General features: G+C 47.2%; 2 non-coding genes across 2 annotated transcripts; both read right to left on the bottom strand.

Moving 5' to 3' along the window:
• Positions 1-4920: 4920 nt before the first annotated feature.
• On the bottom strand, positions 4921-4992 carry Trnak-uuu (transfer RNA lysine (anticodon UUU)). Its single transcript has one exon. It is a non-coding gene; the product is annotated as a tRNA-Lys (tRNA).
• A 394-nt stretch (positions 4993-5386) lies between these two features.
• Trnak-uuu (transfer RNA lysine (anticodon UUU)) lies at positions 5387-5458 on the bottom strand. Its single transcript has one exon. It is a non-coding gene; the product is annotated as a tRNA-Lys (tRNA).
• Between the last annotated feature and the right edge of the window lie 15858 nt (positions 5459-21316).

Below are 21316 nucleotides of genomic sequence, written 5' to 3'. Positions count from 1 at the left end.
AATGTTTACTGCTCATAACCTTGCAAGGCTTTTTTAGTACTGAGTATCTAGGAACTGAAAAGAAAATGTCTGAGACAGGTTTAATGTTCGCAAAGGTTCTGTCAGAAAGTTGTCTGTTGTGGATTGTGGCTGCAATATCCCGTACCTTAAAACAGAGCTCCTCATTCGGAATAAGATTGGTGCCCAAGTTTTCAGCAGCTAATAATATGAAATTAGTAAACAAATGTGCCAGGTTAGGCGTAAGTGTAGCATGGTATACAATAGTCTGGACTACAACACCGATGCTCTCGTCTGCTACAAAGCTTTTACTAACCCAGAAGTGTTCGTTTTAAAAGTCTTCCACCTGTCGAAGGTGTTCTCTTAGAGTAAGAACCGGCTTTGGTGGTAGGTGTATAATCAGTAACTGCTCCTTTACAACACCTATGAATCCCTAGTACACCTCGCCTGGCCTGCGGACAGCATGGATGAACTGCTGATGCTGCTTTTGCATGTTGTGCCGAGTTTTTTTGGTCTGGCTGCAACGAAGCTAAACTGCGGTGAGTGGAATGAATACTTCCTACCCACGCGCGAAACCTGAATGGTGAAAATGCCCATATTCTACCGACTGGGGTGACGTCACCTGAAGGGACTGAAAAAAGGAGCGGCGAGGCATGCGCATGGCTGAATCGCGGTTGCTGCTTTTGTAGGTTGGTTACCGCAATAAAATAGCCCCTTGTCGTAGTGAACATATATTCTTGTCCATCCTGCCATGTCCACCAACATTTTTGTTACAGATTTCAGTCTCCTTTGATTGCGCCTGTTATATCGAAAGACGTCGAAGAAAACCCTGGCCCTGCTATGACGGTAGAGCTTTTGGAAAATCCTAAAAACCCATGTCAAGCATGAAGCATGAACGTGATTCGAATCCTATAAAAGACCAAATATCTGAATAAAAAAAATTAAAACTGAAAAGCTAACCAGTTCGCATGTTTTATTTAATACACTGAGCCTCAGAATTTATGGTTTGGAAGCTACTCTCTGCAGAAGGCAGAAAGGCTGGCTGACTACGAGAATATAAGCTGGCGATGTAATCATTTTGTATTTGGTCTTGCTGAAAAAGGTTTACAATCAAAGTCGCTTTTCATGGCTTCGCTCGTGGACAAGATATTTAAGGAAAAGCCTGCTGTAGATGTTAAGAAGATGGAGGGAATACATCGCACGGGAAAGGTAACGCCCGGGAAGGTTAGACCAGTCATCATGAGATTCTATAACTTCCGGAAAAAGGAGTGTGTAATAAAACATTGCCAGAAGCTGAAGAGAATTTCGATAAGTATTAGTAATGACTATTCGAGTGAAACATAAATATTGCGGAAGAAGTTATGGCAAATTGCGCCTGCTGAGTGTGTTAGCAATTTGAAGGTTTCTACGAGTTACGCGACTGTAAAAATAAACGACCAGCTCTACACTTGGGATCAGAACAAAAATTGGCGTTGGGCGATTTGGAACAGCAAAGCCAAGAGACGTGGTAGAGAGAGGCTCCTGCTTCCCGCTCGACTGCCGCATCCGCATCATTTGACACTACCCCATGCACTTATAGGCCGAAAGCTTAGCCACGTCTTCTCTTAATAAGTGCTCGCACCCTTGTAGGCAAGGTCACGAACGGGGAATTCTTGTTGCTGTCACATAGCGCGCAAATTGATGCCATAGCGAAAACATGGTCGACCCTTTTATTTCCCGACGATTGTGATATTCTACCTGGGCATATATTAGTACACTGGTTGGATAGGGATACATGTGATGGTGACGTGTTCATTCTAGTGAAGTTACGTTTTACGACAGAAAGCATTAACTGCTTCTTCTCCGAAAAGATTTATGCAAAATGTTCGTCGGAAAGTGGTTTTTATTGTTGGAGCAATTTATTGGCCACCTGATACCATGCCTGATTGCCTAGACCATCTGAACAGTTTCTTCTAGAAATTTCAGAATTAACACGCAAGGTCTATACTGACTGGTAAATATCATACCACATACAAATAGGGAAACAGTCCACGTGGACATATAGATAGTCTGAGTGGTGGTAAAATGTTGGAAATAATGTTCTCTCATAATTTGACACAGATTGATAAAACAAGTAGGCGCGGCTGATATAACAAATAAGCCTGTCGGTAGAGGAGGCGCGATTGTAATCATAAATACTGTAGATTACATTCGAGAAGGAACCCGGCGACTTAATGGTTCACACTTTTACGAGCCCCTTCCGAAGAGGCCACGATTGAGTACATTGAAATTGTAACTTCAGTAAAAATGATCCCTCTGATGCGGGAAAATTCACCTCCAGTGAGCCCAGTTTAATGCGACCAGCAGAACCCCGTCCACGCCAATTTTGTCATACTTCCTATGATCCAAACCAGTTGCAACCCATGGCGCTCAATCATAGCCGAAATTGATACAACCACCGCACCTATGCCGGGCTTTATGGACCGGCTAATAATGCATATTACTAGCGTCCTGCACTCGTACATGAAGGACACCACGAATTTCCTAAGAGTGATTTCAGATATTTGTGTTCCAAAGGACTCGTTCCTGGTATCCTAAGATCCAAATTCCCTTTACACGCCCATTCTTCATGACAAACGGATATCCCCATTTATCTGCCCGTATGCGCTTCATAAACAACCAGATATCATAAACTGCCATGTGGTAGCGATATTTGCGGCACTCGTCTTGGACATGAATTCATTTGAATTCAACAATGAGTGCTTTAGGCAGGTTAGCGGAACAGCCATGGGAACCAAGATGGCGCCAAGCTGCGCCAATCTATTTATGTGGCAGCTAGAGGCACATTCCAGTTTCGATCCAACTTAAAACCCCTCATGTTCAAGCGGTACGTTGACGATGTCTTTTGTATCTGAACCTAGACCGAGAATAAGCTTCTTCACATCAGACACTGCTACAATTCTGCCCACAGGAACATTAATTTTACTCACTTCTACTATCCAGAGAGCATACACTTCATGGATATTTCAGGAAAAATTAAATTCCCCCTACCTCCCCGAGGGGGATTGTGAGGATGCAGAAATGCGAACGTCGAACGCAACGTCCTCGGGTACCATGCGAGGAAGGCACCGCACAACCTTCGATACGTCGATGGGCACGTTCACCGCCTGTCCCTTGATTCCAAACTGCCCGTTGCCTCGAGTCAGCCGCCTGATGCTCATGAAGGGGAGTCGAGGCGCGATGAGCCGCTCTTCGACCGGGTTCAGATTGGGAAGATGCGCCGGCCGAGGAGGATAACGGTAGCCAAAACTCAGGAAGCCCTCCCCTTCGCAGCTTTGTCTTCTTCTCCTTCTCCTTCAGAGGTTCCCCTACGGGAAGATGACGAAGGTGGTTGAACGCAAAGCTATCTCGTGATGAATTGTTTGGTTGGCCAATCCCTAGGAGCACCATGACACAATCATCATCATACGCGCTGCGGACGCCGGCCAAGAGACGCATGACAACCCCCGACTATAATGCATGTCTGCATAAAAAGCGGGGAGCTCTCTACAAAGTTTTATCAGAAGCCAACGGATAGCCAGCAATATCTTTATTACCAAAGCAACCAACCACGTCATTGTGAGAATAGCATTCTTTATAGCCAAGCCCACTGTTTTAAACGAATCTAATCGAAAGCGAAGGATCTTGATGCTAAGATGAAATTTTTGAAAACTATGCTGGAAAAGCAACTATATCTATCCCGTGCCACTGATGACGCCATAAAAAACCAAAGCACTAAACCGCGTGCACCTCCAACGTAGCCTCCAACGAACAAACTTATGCTCAACGTATAGCACCAAATTTTCTAACGTAAAAAACAATTTGAAGCGGCATTACAACATTCTCCATCAAATTGAACACCTAAAATTGGAGTTTCTTTCCGCTCCAGTTTCCTACCGACAATCCCGGAACCTCAAAAACTCAATAGTCAACTCCAGAGTATATTAATTGTTTCATCATTATAACTGCCGGCAATGCTTCCAACCGGGGTGAATTATGTGCAAGAAAATGCAGCAGAACAAACACTGCTCGAAGCTCAAACTCAAAGTAATCGTTATAAAGGAGCGGGAACTTTACTTGTGACACTTCTCGTGTAATTTATTTGCTTGTAAAATATATACGCCAAACACAAACCTCCGGCAGGCTCCGGTTCAATAACCACAAAACGTATGCAAAAACAGTCCTGAACCTGCCCTTTCCAAAACAACTCAGCCTCCTAGATCATTCTTTCGAAACACCATGCGTCACACGCTTACAAACGGAGTTCAAGTGAAACCGGGAACATGAACAACGTGCATAGTACCTCATATAACGATTCAACACAATTAAAAACAGTATAGGCGAATGGTGAGACTATTTTTTACCGTTAGTGACGTACATTATTTTTTTTATTTAACTACGTGAGAAAGAAAGAAAGAAAAACACGCGCCCAGAGTAGGGACCGAACCAACTCCTTTCGATTAGATCTCGAATGCCTTACCAATTCGGCTATCTGGGCGACTGTGTTCTACCTCACTTTCTGGGGTATTTATATTAGGTACAACTGTATCTGACGCTTGAGGGTGGTAGCCAGCGCCACTCAGACTACACGGGGAGAAGGGGACCTTCTTTTCAACCCCCGGGGCGTGACGCGAACGTCGACAGCCTTTCATAAGCGGTTAACTGGCGGGAAACCCTCTTATGCTACCTTGGCATCAAGGCTGCCAGAACCGAGGCCCTCGCTAAGCTTTCGCACGATAATAGGGTTTGGAAATGAGGAGCTCGTTCGGAAACATAGAAAGAAATGCCGGCAGTCTACAACGCCAAAGAACGCATGGGGGAATGGTGAGACTATTTGTTACCGTTAGTGACGTTACATTATTTTTTTTTATTTACCTACGCGAGAAAGAAAGAAAGAAAAACACGCGCCCAGAGTGGGGACCGAACCCACGCCTTTCGATTAAATCTCGAATGCCTTACCAATTCGGCTACCTGGGCGACTGTGTTCTCCCTCACTTTCTGGGGTATTTATATTAAGTACAACTGTATCGGACGCTTGAGGGTGGTAGCCAGCGCCATTCAAAAAAAAAAAATAATGTAACGTCACTAACGGTAAAAAATAGTCTCACCATTCCCCTATGCCTTCTTTGGCGTTGTAGACTGCCGGCATTTCTTTCTGTATTTATGTATATGTATATACATATATATATATATATATATATATATATATATATATATATATATTTATATATATTTATATATAGAAAGAAATGCCGGCAGTCTACAACGCCAAAGAAGGCATAGGGGAATGGTGAGACTATTTTTTACCGTTAGTGACGTTACATTATTTTTTTTTATTTAACTACGTGAGAAAGAAAGAAAGAAAAACACGTGCCCAGAGTGGGGACCGAACCCACGCCTTTCGATTAAATCTCGAATGCCTTACCAATTCGGCTATCTGAACGACTATGTTCTCCCTCACTTTCTGGGGTATTTATACTAGGTACAACTGTATCTGACGCTTGAGGGTGGTAGCCAGCGCCACTCAGACTGGCAGAAAAACGCATTCGCTTTGAATTGCACGTCACCTCACTCACCCACTATTTGAATGAATCTGCTGTTCCGAAAGGTCTCATGTTGAAATTAGAACCCGCTACGTCTGAATTGTCCCCTCATAACCAAGCTAGATGGAAAAATGTCCTAACTTCTGCATCTCTAGAATTAACCAGTATTGTTTTAGATCACTACAAATCGGAAGTTAAATCTGTGCATGAGCAAGAATCGACTTTGGTGCCTCTTCTCACCAAACATGAATCTGATTCTCTAGCTGTCTTTGAACTCAAGAAAAAGTCTTCAATAGCCACGATGAAGTCTAAAAAAATGTCTCGCGACATGGTCCCTCCTCCGAAGCAATTTGAATTACCCCCTCCTATGCCATCATCCTCTAAAATGACCGACAAGAGTGACTTCCCAACCAGTAATTTAGTGGACTTGTCCAGTGTTGTGCTGACAGAGATCGAAGTTCGCACACTATCCAAAGGCCTAAGTTTTTGTCCAGCAACGGGAGGTTTCAGCGAATTCCAGCTTCTTAAAGATTTAGACAATTTCGCTCGCAACATGAGATTGCGTGAATTCTTTCATGGGCGCCCTAACACGGACAATGCCGGCTCTTTACCCAGCTCCAAGGACTGGACGCCACCGACTCAGCGCGATAAATGTCTAGATCTATATATTAGAGCAGTACAACATGACGTGCTTGAAGCCTATAAAAAGCAGACGCCTTTTAGACCCAACCTTTCAATTAAACAGAAAGAATCACTTGAGAAGTTGGCATGTCGCCACGAAATTGTAATCAAGCCCGCTGATAAAGGTGGGGCAATAGTGATAATTAATCGAGATGATTACATCAAAGAAGCAGACCGACAATTATCCGACACATCCTTTTACAAAATTCTTCAATCTGATCCAACTTTTGAATATAAACAAATTGTCAAGGAAAACCTCGAAGCACTACTGGAGGCCAAAGAAATAGACAAAACGACGGTGCGTTCTCTGATACCACTCAGCCCAATAGCAGGCAGGTTCTACCTTATGCCTAAAATTCACAAGGCACATGTCCCTGGTCGCCCAATCGTATCTGGCATAGGCACGGTTACCGAAAATATTTCCCTCTATGTCGCAACTTAATCAACAAAATTCCCCCCAACTTTCCTTCACACATACGAGATACCAACCACTTTCTCTCTGAAATATTAGACCTTGAGATTCCCAGTGGCTGTCTGCTTGTCACCATGGACGTCACGTCACTATATACCAATATTCCCCACTCTGATGGAATACAAGCGGTGATCCACGCTTACAGTGAATCACGGGAGCCTAAGCCCGTCGAGAATTCCACATTGGCCTTATTACTGAGATTGATTCTTGAGCTAAACAATTTCGAGTTCAATGGCAAACGCTATGTTCAAGTCAGTGGTACATCCATGGGCACAAGGATAGGGCCAAATTATGCAAATATTTTCATGGCAGTCCTCGAGGAGGAGTTTCTTGCAAGCGTCGACTTGAAGCCATTTTTTTACAAGCGCTTCATCGATGATGTCTTTCTGATTTGGCCACACGGAGAATCCAATCTCCTAAGATTTATAGCCGAGTTTAACGCGGTCCACCCTAACATTTCTTTCTCACACCAGTTTTCCGCTACCAGCATCAACTTCCTCGACGTGACGGTATCTGTCTCGCAGAACAAATTAGAGACCACCCTTTACCGAAAACCGACGGACTCCCATCAATATTTGCATTTTTAAAGTATTCACATTAAGCACTGGAAAACGGGCATACCCTACAGTCAAGCGCACCGCTTCCGCCGGATATGCTCCAAGGAAACAGATTTTCTTTCCAACTGTGAGGGACTAAAAAACGATCTGCTCAAACAAAAGTACCCGCTCCAATTATTTGACGATTCCATTCGCCGAGCAGGAGCGCTGAGCCGCAATGAACTCCTTAACTCCAGGAAGCCAGCCGACCGACGCCCTTCAAGTAACCTAGTTCTCACTCACTCCGCATCTGTGCCGAATGTTTCTGCCATACTTCGAAAGCATCACAACATATTAAATCAAAGTCCTCGACTAGCATCTATATTTTCCGAACCACCACGTGTTGTTTATAGGCGAAACAAAAACCTGCGCGACATTCTGACATCTTCGAGGCTCAGCCATTCACCAGTGACCGGTTGTGGGCCCTGCAACAAGCCTCGTTGTCAGGTATGCCCCCACATGACGAAACAAAAACCGCCTCTAGCACCGCCTCGCACTTCTCTCTAAAACTGAAGGGAAATTTTAACTGTGACAGCGCCAACGTAGTTTACCTGCTCGAGTGCAATACCTGCCACCTGCAATATATTGGCCAGGCGGCGAACGCTTTTAGATTAAGGTTTAACAATCATAGGGCACACGCCAAGTCTCTTCCTAACCTTCCTTTGTCCCGTCACGTCGGAATCCCGGGTCATTCATTTAATAATTTGAAGGTAACAATAATTGAATCCAATTTCAACAGCAACCACGCAAGCGAAGTTCGCGAATCATATCTCATATTTAAGTTCAAAACCGCATCCTCTGGGCTGAACGAAGGCGTGGGCGCGTTGACATGTTTGCCACAATAAATACTCGCCTTTCTTCCGTTCGCTTCTTGCGTGACCAATCCTCTTTTGAGGCATACCAGCGCCGGCTTTATCCCTCCAGGTTCACTCAATTAGCCTCTTAGCGCCGGCTTAGCCACAAAGCGCCGGCTTCACGTGACACATTCCTAAGACGAAAAGCGAAGGCGCGCTGACGCGTGCTCCCCAGTTCCTTATCTCGTTCTGCCGCTTTCACCCCGCTTCTTCTGTTGACACATCCCTAAGACGAAAAGCGATGACGTGCTGACGAGCGTTCCCCACTTCCTTATCTCGTTCTGCCGCCTTTACTCCCTTGTCTTCCCCGCCCCCGCTTTTTCTGTTAATTCCTATGAGGAGAGGCGCCAATTTACCTCCTTCCTAGACGCCCCTTTGCATTTTTCTTTTATCTTTGTTGTACCACTTGCCAATAACTACTTCTAAACAGGGCGCATTGTAGCGCACCTTTTCTCCCAAAAAAGAGGGAGGGCAGTGCATTCCCTCTCATGTGTATGTCTTGCGTGTTTTCTTGTTTTGCTGAATGATGACGTATGATTTCTTTCAAAGAGGGCGCACTGTAGCGCAACTTCCTCCTCTCTCCACACGCACCTATAAAAGCGTTCTGCAGTGTACTGTAAATGTTACTCCGATGAAGACTGGACCACCAGTCGAAACGTTAGTAAACATGTTTGTTTTTGTTTTTTGAGACTTGCGTCGGACTCTACTTTTTGATATTTTTTCTTTACCATTGGAAACTTCTTTTGTTCGACTCTATATATATATATATATATATATATATATATATATATATATATATATAACCTGGAAAAATAAAAACTCACACAGAGCGCGAAAAAATAAGGTACTCTGAAGAAAGGAAGTCCTCTTCCTGAAACGTCAGTAAACCTCTTTTTATTTTCTTCGTCTTTCTCGTGTGTCTCTGTCTCTACTAATCTTATATATCTATATATAAATATTGTGAGGCCATAGGTAGGAGGCGACCATACCGTGCCTTCATAGCTCCTTTATTCGGAGGCGAGTCGAAGAGAACCCAAGATGGCGATCAAGCCCAAGCGCTGATGATGATCTCCGAAGAAGCGGGATCGTCGATGATGACGAGTATGTACAAGAAATGAAGAAGTGATCGCCTCAAGCCGGTGGTGATGATAGTGAGCAATTGCTGCCTACGGTGGCAGACAAGCTGTAGCCTCAAACAAAGCTCACACTAATGCCTGCTCTGGGAAAAGTGGCCGCCGGGCCGCGGGTTATGCAGGATCACGACGATTGAAGGCCTTAAGCCGGGACACGCGTACAATCTCTGTACCGCGACGACGGTGGTCCGACGTTCCACAGCCTGGGGTGACGCGATAATTTACGGCTGAGATCGCCTCAAGAATCTTGTAAGGACCAAGGAAGCGGTGTGAAAATTTCTAGCAGAGGCCTGGAACGCGAAAAGGTGTCCAGATAAAGATTTCGTCACCAGGGGAGAAGTAAACAGATCGATGAGCAGTGTCATAGTGCTGTTTGCGGTCCTGTTGACTGGCTTGAGTGCGCATACGAGCAAGCTGGTGGCTGTGTGCGAGGCGAGAAACGAATTGTTCGGGAGACGATGCAGAAGGGGAAGCCGGAGCGGTGAAGAAGCAGGTATCCAAAGTGTGTGAAGGGTGCCGACCATACACAAGGTCGAATGGGGTGTATCCTGTGGTGCTTTGAACTGCGGTGTTGAAGGCAAAAGTAACATAATGTAGGATAGTGTCCCAATTTCTGTGATCAGGCTGTATGTACATCGAGAGCATGTCGGAAATAGTGTGGTGAAAGCATTCCGTAAGGCCGTTAGTTTGGGGATGGTAACTCGATGTCATTCTGTCAGAGGTGTTAGCAGCTTGAAGTACATCGGAGAGGCCCTGCGACAGAAAGCTATTGCCCCGGTCACTTAGTAGGACGCGAGGTGCACCGTGGCGAAGTAAAATATTGTGCAAGAAAAAGTGGGCGACATCAGCAGCGCTGGCCGAACGAAGTGGAGCCGTCTCCGCGTAGCGAGTTAGATGGTCAACGGCCGTGACGATCCAGCGGTGACCAGTGGCCGTCATAGGCAATGGACCGTAAAGGTCAAAACCGACCACTTCAAACGGTGTGCTGGGCATGAAACCGGCTTCAATTGACCGGCGGGTGGAAACGTAGATCTCTTTCGATATTAACAGGGCGCGCAGGAGGCGACGTATTTGGCGACTCTAGTAGACAGTCCGGCCAAATAAAGCGACCTCGAATGCGTTTGTAGGTTTTGTGAAATCCAAGGTGGCCAGCGGTTGTGTCATCATGGAAAGCTTGCAAGATGCTTGAACGAAGGGAACGAGGCACAACTAGAACCCATCCGGCACCATCGGTGTGGTGATTGATACGGTGCAGCGCGCCATCAACCAACCGGACATTTCGTAGTTGCCGACGTAGGCGGCTATTAGGTGGTTGCATTGAACCAGTGAGCCGATCGATTATATTTCGGCACTAGGTGTCGGCGCGTTGACAGGCAACCAAGTCGCGAAAGTCGGAAGACGTGACATCTATAGGTGCAACGGGCAGGTGGGGCGCATGGGTGGGTGACACCAAGTCGTCCTACGACTGCGTGAGAGGGCACCGTGAAAGCGCGTCTGCGTCGAGGTGCTTGCCTCCAGACTTGTACGTAACCGTAAAGTCGTATTCTTGCAAGCGCAGCATCCACCGTCCAAAGGTCCAGACAGGTTCTGTAAGGAAGACAGCGAACATAATGCGTGATGGTCTGTAACGACAGTGAAATGTCGGCCGTAGAGATATGGCCGGAATTTTCGTACAGGCCATACAAACGCCAGACAATCTTTCTCAGTGATTGTATAGTTCTGTTCTGTGTGTGCCAGAGAGCGGCTCGCTTAAGCTACGACTCTTTCACGCAACTGGGAATCTTGTTGTAGCAAAACGGCACCGAGTCCTCTCCTACAAGCATCGGTATGGAGTATGACTGGTTTCGTGTCATCGAATTGACATAGTACTGGTCCGGAAGTAAGTGCCTGCTTGAGATTTTGAAACGCTTTTTCGCAGTCACTAGTCCAGACGAAGAAGGCTCCGAAATTCAGTAGTTGGTTGAGGGGAGAAGCCAGGGTGGAAAAAGTACGGACGAAACGACGAAAATATGATGCTAGACCGAGGAAACTGCGAAGGGCTTTTTGGTGTTGGGGGCGAGGAAAATTGGCGACTGTGGAAATTTTGTCTGGGTAGGGCCAGGATACCGTCCTTGCTGACTACGTGACCGAGAACCTTGATAGATTTTCGGGCGAAGTGACATTTCTTGGTGTTCAAAGTCAGGTTGGCATTAGCGAGACTAGTCAATACTTCATCAAGTCGTCATAGATGTTCAGAAAAACATGTCGAAAAAATTACGATATTCTCAAGGCAACATAGGCATGTCTTCCGTTTAAGGCCGCGAAGGACAGTGTCTATCATGCGCTCAAATGTAGCAGGGGCATTGCAAAAGCCAAAAGGCATTACGTGGTATTCGTATAAGCCATCTGGAGTTGAAAACGCCGTCTTCTGTTTGTCAGACTCGTTCATGGGGATCTGCCAATAGCCACATCGCAAGTCCAAGCTCGAGAAATATTCAGCACCTTGCAAACAGTCGAGCGCATCATCTATGCGCGGCATTGGGTAGACATCCTTTTTTGTGATCTTATTCAAAGTCCAATAATCTACACAAAAACGTACTCAACCATGCTTCTTCCTCACCAGAACGACGGGGGAAGGCCACGGGCTGGAGGACGGACGAATAATGTTCGGTTGAAGCATGTCCCTAACGTTTTCTTCAATCACTTTTCGTTCCGATGAAAACACGCGGTACGGGCTACGACGAACGAGTTGTGTCCCTTCCGTCTCAATACGATGCGCTGCCACGGATGTTTGTCCCAGTTTGCTGGAAAAGCAGTCAAAGGAGTCCTTGTGTTTTTCCAGGAGCTGAAGAAGGAGTTGTGTTTCCCTTTCTTTGAGGTCTGCGCTGGTAGTGGCCGCCAGTGGGGAAAGTGATTGTCCAGAATCTGAAGGCCGTGAAACAGGGAATACCGAGCAGAGGGGAAAAAGGGACAGGGCTTCACGATTCACAACAGAAGCAACGCTGGCGCCTTCGGGTAGCCTAATCGGCTAGGAATTGGCATTGGCAGCTAACAGCGTCGCCGAGCCTTCTGTGAACCGGACGAGACACGTTGCGATGACGAGTCCTTTGGACATAAAACGCGGAGATGGAACTATCATCACGTCACCATTCTTGATCTGCGCAGAACGAACACAAAGTAATGTCTCTTGGTCTGGATACAAAATGCAGTCGGCACTGGCCGTTAGGTGCATAGTACGTTGCCCCTTCAAAATGTTGAGATGCTCAGTATTTGTCATTGCAATTTCGGGTTGGTGACAGGAAATGACGGCGGAGGCGGAAGACAGGAAGTCCCAACCAAAAATCAAATGATAAGCACACGGCGGCAACACTGCACACTGAATATGATGGCGAAGGCCGCCTTTTTTTAATGCAGGAATAAATAATTGAAAATTCAAGTCGCCGCGGAACTAGCTCAATGGTAGAGCACCGCACGAGTTATGCGGAGGTTGTGGGTTCGATTCCCGCTTCCGGAAAAAACGGCGCATTTTTTCTCGACTTGAACTTTCAATTATTTATTCCTGCATTAAAAAAAAGCAATCATATCTCATTCGGCACTATAAAACACTGTTAAAACGCCAAACAGCACTGGCAATGAGGACTGCAACTTTGATATGTGTCCTTACGGAATCCCTCGTCTCGTACGTCTCTGTTCTATATATAAATATTTATATATATATTTATGTATATTTACATGGGTTCGGATCCCACCCGGCGGGCATTTTTTCGCCACTTTCTTTTCGACTCAAAAAATTCATCTCTTGCTATGACCCACCACAACCTCCACTTTGCTTTCCGAGGTTTTCTTGACTGCCAACCCTTAATTTCTGTCTTATTTCACGGAGCCCCTCATTTCCCATTTTGTGATTCGCTACAATTATTATATATATATATATATATATATATTTATATATATATATATATATATATATATATATATATATATATTTGAGTGGGGTTTTATAGCAAGGCCTTACTATCGCGGAGTCCAAACGCGTCCAAGCGAGCTCTCGAGTCTGGGCACCAGTCTCGCCCACAGCGCTCTCGATGGGGCTGCCTAGCCCAGTTTGAAGCACATACCCACTTGTGGTGGATTGTCCCATATCCAAGCATACGCATTGTCAGCCGCGAGACGTGCACGGCACACACCCATTTAAGAGTGGCCGTGATCTCTTCATTACAATCACCAACCGGCAAAGAGAGGAGCCATCCTGGCCACTCGGGGCGATGCGTCAACGAGGGGGTTATAGTAGGGCTCCATACACTGGACGTGCAATGTTCCACGCCCTGGGCGATGAAGATCGGTTGTGGCAGCGATCGGCTCAACGATGTAATTGACGGGGGACGTTTTCTCGAGAACTCTGTAGGGTTCATGGTAGTTAGGTTGGAGTTTCGGAGAAAGACCGGGTGTCTTTGACGGGATCCACAGCCACACAAGGGATACGGTGGCATAGGTAGGCAAGGTGGCTGAAGCGTCATGACGAGATTGTAGGCACCCTACCCGCAGCGGTGAAGGATCGAGCCAGTTGACGGCACTCTTCGGCATGCTTAGCTATCTCGGAAATCGGCCTGCACTCGGAGGCGTCGGGTCGGTAGGGCCGGATAAAGTCCAGGGTGCGGGAAGGCTCACGCCCATAAAGTAGAAAGAAGGGCGAGAAGCCCGTCGTCCTCTTTGTCGCCGTGTTATACGCATACGTGACAAATGGCAGAACTAAGTCCCAGTTTGAATGATCTGAAGAAACATACATGGTAAGCATGTCGCAAGCTTGCGGTTAGATCTTTCGGTCAATCCATTGGTTTGCGGGTGATACGCTGTAGTTTTTCTATGAACGATGTGGCACTGGGCCAACAGGGGTTGTATTACGTCCGTCAAGAAGACGTGTCCTCTGTTCCTCAGAAGCTCCCTGGGCGCACCGTGGCGTAAGACGAACCTCTGTAGGAAGAATTGTAACACGTCATGGGCTGTAACAGTGGGGATTCCGGCTGTTTCCTCATACCTGGTGAGGTGATCCACTGCAACAATATTCCAACGGTTGCCTGCAGTTGTTGCAGAGATGGGCCCGTAGATGTCGATTCCAACGCGATACAAAGCGCACGTGGGGCTTGGTAGAGGCTTCAGAGGTTCTGTGGGCTGTTGCAGCGGAGACGTGCGACGCTGGCATTCGGGACACGAGCGGATGTACTTCGTAACAGACTTCTACATCCCGCGCCAATAGTAACGGATGCGCTGCCACGGATATGTTTTCAGGACGCCAGCGTCGGCGCATTGCGCATCAGCGTGGTAGGACGAACAGATGGCAGAACGCAAATGACGGGGAATACCTAGCAGCCTATTGCGGCCCTCGGCGATATAGTTGTGCCGATAAAGGAGTTCAACACGAACGACACAATGTGAGGCCTAGCGACGCAGTGCACGGGATGCCAAAACAGTGAACGCACTTGACAGGGAGTGCAGTGTGGACGTGATCCAGAGGTCTTTACGCTGCTTTGCGGCCATGTCGTTTAAGTCAAGTGACACCAGGGCGCAGTCCGTCGAGGAAATGCAGTCATTTTCGGACTCAACGGGTCATCAAGAAAGATCATCAGCGTCCGTGTGTCTGTGGCTGGACCGGTACATTACGCGAATGTCGTACTCTTGGATGCGAAGAGCCCAACGGCCCAGTCTGCCTGACGGGTCTTTCAGTGACCACAGCCTACACAGCGCGTGATGGTCCGTGACAACGTCAAACGGACGTCCATAAATGTAGGGGCGGAATTTGAGAATCGCCCAAATGATCGCCAAATATTCTTGTTCTGTCACTGAGTAATTTGTCCCTGCCTTTGTGAAAGTACGGCTGACATAAGCAACTACGTACTCTTAAGCGCCTTCTCTGGGTTATGCGAGCACAGCGCCGAGACCGACACCACTGGCATCAGTGTGTACCTCAGTTGGCAGGAGGTGGTCGAAATGTCGCAGTATTGGGGGCGACGTAAGCGAGCCCGTAAAGACACGCAAGCTTCTTCCTGGGCAGGCGACCAGTCGACCGGTTCTTTACTGTTTCCACTGAGGCGTTTCGTCAAAGGTTCGATGATGGTGGCAAAGTTCCGGACGAAGCGCCGCAAATAGGAACATAATCCGACGAAAATTCGGAGGTCTTTAATCGTGGTTGGTTTCGGAAATTGGGCTACTGCGCGAAGCTCCTCCAAGTCGGGAAGGATGCCATCTTTTCATACGACATGACCCAAAATGGTCAGTTCGCGAGCAGCAAAGCGGGACTTCTTCAAGTTGAGCTGTAATTCAGCAGACGTGAGGCATGTCAAGACCTGCTCGGGGCGCTCCAGGTGAGTGGTGAAATCGGACGAAAATACGACAATGTTGTCTAAGTAACAAAGGCATGTTTTGCACTTGAGGCCTCGTAGAACACCGTCCATATTTCTCTCAAATGTTGCGGGCGTGTTGAAAATTCTGAATGACATGACGTCAAATTCGTAAAGTCTCTCAGGTGTCATGAAGGCAGTTTTTGAGCGATCAGATTCGGCCATGGGGAACTGCCAGTAACCTGAGCATGGATAGAGAGAAGAGAAAAATTCAGCGCCTTGACAGCAATCAAGAGCGTCATCAATACGAGGTAGTGGGTAGACGTCTTTGCGGGTAATTTTGTTAGGACGCCTATAATCGCCGCAGAACCGGATGGAACCATCTTTCTTTGTGACAGACACAACGGGCGACGCCCATGGGCTTGAAGGGGTTTTAATTAAGTTTGGCGTGAGCATGTCAGCGACGTGTTCGTCAATCACGCACGTTCGGAAGGTTACACCCGATAATGTTGCTGCCGCAGAGGGTCGTTGGATCCTGTATCTATTTCGTAGGCAACAGTCGACGTGCGACCCAAGGTGATCTGATGACTGTCGAAAGATTCACGGAAGCGATGGAGAACGGCAAGAAGTTCGTCGCGTTGTGCTGGGGTGAGATCTCCATCGATGGATCGTTGTAAAACATCGGTAGTTGCCATGCTGGGATGAGGGCTGAGGACATTCACCGAAAACGCGGATGATTCTTCCGGGACGGCCACGACCAGAATGTAGTCGAGAGCTTCGACGTACCTGAGACATTCCGCACGATATAATGTTGAAGAGCAAGACGATGGGTTGCTGACAAGAATTACACTGGACCCACATTGGACGTCGAGGACAGCTGCGGGCAAAGGTAGGCATTTCCGAGACAAAAATACACTCGGTGGCGTGAAAACAACAGTTGAATCAGGCTTGACGTCACAAGAAACAGGCACAAGCACGGAGGAATTGCACGGAAGGGGCGTGTCGTCTGTCACGATTAACCTGACGGACAGTCATTCAATGGCAGTTCGCCTGACGGACATAGTTCGATCTGAGCACAAGCACAATCAATGATGGCGTGATGACGTGATAAGAAGTGCCATCCGAGGATGATGTCGTGAGAACATCAGGGAAGGACAATGAACTCAATGACGTATGTGATGTTTTGGATGGCTACACGAGCGGTGCACATGGCTAATGGTTTATCCTCTTGCGTGGTTGCGGTTCGCAGAGTAAGGTCGAAGAGTGGTGTAGTCACTTTTCGCAATGAGCGGCAGAGGCGCTCACTTAAGACGCACACAGCGGCACCAGTATCGGCAAGCGCTAGTGCGGCTACTCCTTCAACCGTCAGTTTAATAACATTGGCGGTTGAGGAAATAGGCCGTTGGCATTTAGACGTCGTTGCAGTTCTTGCCTCGGGACCTGTAGCCATCAGTTTCCCTCGGCGGGTGGATTCTGGCGAGGGCGCATGGGGGAGAGGGAACGGGTACGCGGGGACAGGAGCGGCGGGCGAAATAGGCGGTTGGTCCGCAGCGTATCAACTCGGTGTCACACCCGTGTGCACTCGAGCGAAGTACTGCTGGGGCCGATAGTTGGGCGCTCGATGTGGGACGTCGTTAGAAAACGATGGCCGCCGGCGGCACAACTTGATCACGTGTCCTGCATTGCAACAGGCGTAGCAAATGGGGCGGTTGTCGGGCGTGCGGCAGGAGTTCGGTGTTTGAGGTGGCAGTCGGTTATACGTCATCGTCCGCTGATCTGTCGTGCGGTAGTCAGGATGGAAAGCGTCTGGCTGCACCTATCAGGCGATTGCAGCTGAACTTAACGGTATCGTTCCAGGAGAGGCAAGAGGTGAAACCAGCGGTGGCGCAAGGGGCACTGCCACTTGGTGTTCGAGAGGTGCCGCAACAGGTGGCGCGAAGGACAGCATGCAAGGTGAAGCAAACGGGGCTGCTACGACGGACGTCACAGGCGCAGGCACATGGGTCGGTTGGCCAATGGAGGGAAGCGGCTGGGCAACCTGCTTTCGGGCTAGGTGGCGCACATTCGCAGGCAATGGACACGCAGGCTCAGAAGCACTTATAAGCAGGGACAGCTGCCGCGTAACTTCTTCGCGTACGAACTGCTCAAAGTGGGGCAAAACGCACGAAAGGTAAGGAGGTAAGATTAAGTTCGATAGAGACCTTTAGAAATAAGTCATCATTCGGCGATGGACGCTGGCGTCTGAAAACGCGCTGTTTTCGCAGTTTGTCGTAGCTTAGGTCACAAATTTGTAACTTCGCTCACAGTATGCGGGTTCTTTCCCAGCAGCATCTGAAAGACATTGTCCTCCATTCCCGCAGGATTCACTCGCCTGCACTGGTCCACGGCGTCTTCTATATAGCTTGTGTATGTCTCGTTTTTTTGCTGGGCTCGCGTGCGTAGGCGTTGCTCAGCGTGAAGCTTGCGGACAGCGGTTCGAGCGAACGCTGCCAAGAATGGGCCCTAAAATCCGACCGAGTTCGCGCATCGGTTGTATGGTTACGGAACCACATTCGGGCTAATTCGTCCACATACAAGTCGACGTTGTTCAGCTTCATGCCGTCATCCCATTTATTATGAACGCTCACCCTTTTGTAGGAAGACAACCAGTCTTGTGCGTCGGTATCATCCTCGCCGCTGAAGTGGGGAGGTTCGCGTCGGGGCAAACACCGGAGCACATGATGGGCGCGGGCAGCGGCGACGCCATTTCGTGGTCGATTCCTCCAGCTGCGGCTGTAAGCACTCGCTTGCTGCGTTATTCAAGGTTGGGGACCTTGTAAGGTGTACGACCTTCACCAAAATATAGTGGGGTTTCTTGTTAGGACGTTATAGCAAGACATTACTATAGCGGAGTCCAAACGCGTTCAAGTGAGCTCTCGGGTCTGGGCACCAGTCTCGCGCACAGCGTTCTCGATGGGACTGCCTAGCCCAGATTCAAGCACATACCCACTTGTGGTGGATTGTCCCATATCCATGCACATACATCGTCTGCTGCGAGACGTGCGGGGCACCCACCCATTTAAGGAAGCGTAAAAGAAAACTTTGAACAAGGTAAAAGCACGATTGTTGCTAACGTTTCAGCAAAGAGACTTGCTTTCGTCACAGCAACCCGTCGCCTGACTGGCACGCTTTATATAGGGGTAGGTCCCCAGGAGAGAGGAGAGGGAAGTGGAATTGAGAAAGCGGATTGGTTTGGGAGTATGTAGAAGGAATATTCTAGGGAAAAGAACGTTGTATCATTTGAGCCGCGAAGTCGGTAATAGGGAAGTCAGCCGGGGGTTGATATTCTGGGAAATTCTCGGAGAGAAAGCATGAGAGGGTGTTTGTTGCTCCACGGCACGGCCTACTAAAACGTTCAGAGAAACGCCGGAAGGGGAACTGGTGGTGAGAGGAGTCTTTATCATAATCTATCTGCAAGCCTCTAAAAAAAAGGTAGAGAAGGGGCAGAGTAACTAGGTTCAGGAAAAAGAAAAAAAATGAAGAAAAACCACACACACAAAAAAAAAGCAATACCGCACAACTGAAAGCACACCTGTCGCCAACAGCAAAATTCCTGGAACAGGCCCTTGCTGAAACTCAAAAACGAAAAGATAAAATTGGAGGAACCTACGGGGCACCAAACAAAGCGGAGCAAAAAAAAGGGGGAAAAAATAAAATAGAATCCCCAAGAAAAGGTTGGCCCGATGCCTGCGTGTACTAAACCGAAAGCTAAGGAATGAAGGCAAAAGAAATTAGCAGCCCCCATATGGAACAGAGGGAGGGGTCCTATTCTTTTTATAAGGTACAAGCACGAAACTGCTAATGCTGAATTTCCTGGGAATTTCGCAACGATTCCAAGTTGCCCCTAGACGCATTTATTCCAGCAGGTTTTATCTGGTTGAATTTGGTAATAAATATGATTATCCGTATATTCCCTCCCCTAGAGACAAAGTTTCGCTGAGGTATATGCAACTTATCATCAAAACTGTCGCCTGATTGGTTTTTATGGTGCGCTACAGCTATGGAGAATTTTCTAAGAGTACCTGCCCGGTGACCGTTACGACGCAGGCTCATAGGTTGACTCGTTTTGTCTATAGACTGTTTGTGGCACATTCAGCATTCTAACATATACACAACGTTGGAGGAAGTGTGCGTAAAGCTTGAAATATTCTTGTGAACATAATTACTGGCTTTGCGTTTTACTATGCCGACGGTCCGCATGTGCCTGCATGTCTTGCACCTCGGGCGGGAGCAGCTGGCTATGAAGGGTTGCTTTGTAGACCCTGTTTTAGCATCCACTAAAATATCTTTCACATTCCTACGTCTGCGGTAGGTAACCCTTGATGCCTCCGTGAACGTCTTTTTACATCGGTCGTTACTGCCTAAAACGGGGTAGTATTTCCGCAGTATATTGTTTACGTTTGGGAGGGCGTTTGAAAACAGTTATTAGCCCTTTCATCCCTGAATTTTTTCTTTCTACTGAAAAGATTTTTTCTATGTGTTTTCTTTATATTTGTACCCTATTAGTTTACAAACAAAAAAATTGAGCTTGTGATGCATGTAATTAGCGATCTACAGACATGACCAATAATTAGGTCATTAGAAAATTAAAATTTTAAGGTCGAGTAGAAAACGTATTTTTGCTTGTTTTCCCAAATCTTGGAAATAACTTAACCCACATACAAAAATTGAAGCTGGTAGTGCAAATATGTTTTGATTGACAGCCATGTAATCTAACTATGACTTCAGTCCTTGGAGTCACCCATACGTCAATTTGGTCTTCACTGCAATGCCTTCCTCTTTCATGTGTTCAGCTAGAGCAAAAAACCAACAGTAGTTATGTCAATCAGAAGGGGCATCCTTAAAGAACTATTTCCCAGAAAACTATATGTTTTCGTTTAGTTCTCAAATTGCTAGAAGACTTTTGGTATATGTTCTAAATATAGGACACCATGGCCAAAAGTGTTAGGGCAGACGGCCTCGCGCTTCCGTTTTGCCGCTGTTTGTTGAGCACATCATCCCTTTTGAGATTAGACGCATCTTGGTACGCCTTATCGAGCGAGCTTTTGGGAAGGTTCCTTTTCATAAGGGTGGATTTGAGTTCGTCTAGATGCATTACGTAGTCCCTGTCATCATTGGATACTCTTCTAAGTCTGGTGGCTTGTCCTACAAAGATTCCCTCTTTGTCGTGTCTCGGGTTACGGCTTTTAAAATGTAGATACTGGTGCCTGTCTGTTGGCTTTGTCAAAAGCGTGGTTTGAAGTTTATTGTTGCCTACAACGACGGTAGTATCTAGAAAGTTCACTTCTTTTTCAGAATGCTGGTCGGAGAACCTAATGGCCGGATGCGACGAATTGAGATGAGATATAATCGTATAAAGCCTTGTTCTAGGAATGTTTCTGTCGGTCACACGAGATATTTCAGTTGTGCGGTTATTGCTCTTTTTGCGTGCGTGGTTTTTCTTCCTTTCTACTTTTTTTGCTGGGACTGGTCATTCTCAACCTCTACCTTTTCTTTTGGGCTGAGGCTTGCAGACACCTTCTGATAAGGACTTCTCTAACCGCCAGTTTTGCTTCCGGCGTTTCTGAGATCCTTTCGGTAGGCCATGCGTCGGGGCTACCAAAACCCTTTCATCCTTACTTTCCCGGAATATCAACTCCGGGCTGACTTTCCTCTTACCGACTTGGCTG

Source organism: Haemaphysalis longicornis, unplaced genomic scaffold (assembly GCF_048455015.1).
Source record: "Haemaphysalis longicornis isolate Haplotype H1 unplaced genomic scaffold, Haemaphysalis longicornis Haplotype H1 scaffold_6, whole genome shotgun sequence".
Classification (NCBI taxonomy): Eukaryota; Metazoa; Arthropoda; class Arachnida; order Ixodida; family Ixodidae; genus Haemaphysalis; species Haemaphysalis longicornis.
The sequence above is the reverse complement of the archived record's forward strand: the minus strand, read 5'-3'. Positions and strand labels throughout refer to the sequence as shown.